Source organism: Poecilia reticulata, linkage group LG9 (assembly GCF_000633615.1).
Source record: "Poecilia reticulata strain Guanapo linkage group LG9, Guppy_female_1.0+MT, whole genome shotgun sequence".
Taxonomy (NCBI): domain Eukaryota; kingdom Metazoa; phylum Chordata; class Actinopteri; order Cyprinodontiformes; family Poeciliidae; genus Poecilia; species Poecilia reticulata.
Genome location: NC_024339.1, coordinates 25,139,193 through 25,141,649, shown reverse-complemented (window position 1 = coordinate 25,141,649; position 2,457 = coordinate 25,139,193). Strand labels below are relative to the sequence as shown.

Below are 2,457 nucleotides of genomic sequence, written 5' to 3'. Positions count from 1 at the left end.
CCTGTGGTGCATATAGGATTGTTTATCCTTTCACTCAAATGTGGAACCAGCCCAACTGAAATCCTAGATAAATCTCTGCAAGACCCCGACAGGCAGATTGTCGTTCTTCACGGATTCCAAAACACACAAAAAATAAGGCTGAATCCCAAAACATGGGGCACGCTCATTAGCATAAAGGCAAAGTCCAAGTAATAAGCAAGTTGTAAATTTATTCCTCCCATAAAGAACATCAAGAATTCAGGCAAAATGACACAGGCGAGTTATCTCTTTGCATATGTTGCATATTTATTGCAGGTGTGATAATAGTCCAGAGCCACATTTTCTGCACAGTCTCAGTTCTTGGAAAAAGCAAGTTCAGGCAGCAAGGAGTGGGATTGGACGCTGACATCTAGTCTTAGCAAGAAAGAATACAAACACACGTCAGTTCTTGGAACGTCAACGGAACAAATTCTCGGAACTGTGTACAACTGAGGATAGACAACAACGATAAGGATACATTAAGTACGACCATGTCTTGTTCTCCAGCAAAGCATCTCAGTGCCATCGCATTGATTTGTTTAGGTTACAATTTCGTGGTCAAATTTGTACTGTAAAATAATATATATATAAATCCTTATTTGAAGAAAAACCGCCAATTTTGGTAAAATAAAGAAAAAAACAACAAAACAAAACAAAAAATTGCTATGTACAATTTTAAAGAAAACAAAAACAACAAAAAAAACATTTGCACATTGAATAGTTACAGTAGTTGGAACCTCACATTGTGAAATACTGGTGAAATTCAGTTAGTTGATATCAGTAAAACATAAATACCTTTACTTAAAGTTTTAGTACACACTAACAAAATGAGTAAGGACTTTTTATTATTTCTAATATGGCGGCTCTTTGAAGCTGGGTAAGACATTTCTTTGGTCTATTTTGAGCCTTGTTTCATTTGGGAAATGTCCAGAATGTGTCCTGATGAAATATTGGAACCCATTTAGATGACCTTTTACAAAGCAGAACACCGACTGTCATTTGATTCCCTTTTCAGATAACAAGACCACTCTCGCACCAGAAGGTGTTTCCAGGCGTGCTGTGAACTCCCCTCTCCTGTTTTTCCAAGTGTTGTTGTTCAGATCTTTAGTTATTCTATAATTAACTAGTCATTCTCCTACCAATTTCTTCATGAATGGGGGCCAAAACACATCTCTTGACGGTGTACGTAATTTATTCTAAGTTGGGAGTTACCAAACTCACCTTATAAGGGACAACAGCCTCAGGCTTGGACTTGCTGATTCGCATCCTGGTAGCAAATTGCGCTTGTGCCTGCTGGAGTTTTCCACTGGATGGGGCACAAAAGCAAACACAGAACCTCATAATCTGTGATGTTACAAAACATACTTACCTGGTCTTAGCTCTAACCTTCAAAATTTGAGTCTGAGTGGTGAATCAAGCCCTCACTGTCTGTAGATTGCTCCCGCATTCTAGGACAATGAAAAGCCCATTGCTTCAAGCTGGCAGACCCTACTGTAGCGCACCGCTGGCTGCAGGAAACGTCCAAGAGACACTAAGAAGTGACCCACCAGCATTTTGTCTCACCAGCTGTCACAACAGCCATTTTCAGAAACCAAACACCACACTGCTTAGACCTTTGCCTAAGACCATTGCTCAGTCCACATATTTGAGTCCAATGTTCATGTGAGACACAACAATTCTCGCACCTGTTCAACACTCAGCAGAATAAATTCTCCTAATACGATTAATGTTCAAAGTTTAAGAAGGAATGTGGTCGTTTGTTTACATGTGGTACATTCCAGAGTCCTCCTGCTGTAGAGGAATGTTCTGGATTATGCGAATGTGTGTGAATCGTCTAGATCACCGTTGCATTTTCTCCCCGGGGAGAAATCTCTTTTGAGACTATTAAAAACAGACCTTATAACACATGTCTGGGTAATTCTTCAGTATTGTTAAGAGCTTCAAACCCTCATTGTGGGAAAATTCTGTTGGAAATCAAAGTTGAAATAAAAAACAACCAAAAAACAAAAAACAAACAAACAAAAAAAAGAAGTCTAGAATAATCCATGTCAGTCTCTGTTAGGAACTTTTAACCTCTCCGATTTACTCCTAATCTTTGCCGCCAGTCATGTCACACCAGACAAATGGGAGGTGCTGCTTTGATTAGCTGAGCAACACACATGGACAAAAAAGTTAGTACCCCTCTGTTACTGACAGAAAAGCCCACAATAGTCAATGAAATAACCTAAAATGCAAAGAAATGATAAAAATGCAGTAAGAAAATAAAAACAGCATATCCTCTCTACACTGCTTTACAGCTATGCTGACTTTTGTGGTGGTGTATCAGCATATGTACATATTGCATATGTACAACTTGTGAGACCAACTTTACCCAGGTTTCGACTCCCTCTGTCTCCAGTCTTCAAATACAACAACGGGGTTGTTCTGTAAAGGTGACGT

The 2,457-nt window shown here is 39.2% G+C and overlaps 1 long non-coding RNA gene across 1 annotated transcript; it reads right to left on the bottom strand.

The window, feature by feature from the left end:
* Positions 1 to 204: 204 nt before the first annotated feature.
* Positions 205 to 2,022, bottom strand: LOC103470456 (uncharacterized). The gene is made up of 3 exons (XR_534488.1): positions 1,405 to 2,022; positions 1,240 to 1,324; positions 205 to 388 (listed from the first exon to the last, which is right to left on the bottom strand). It is a non-coding gene; the product is annotated as an uncharacterized LOC103470456 (long non-coding RNA).
* Between the last annotated feature and the right edge of the window lie 435 nt (positions 2,023 to 2,457).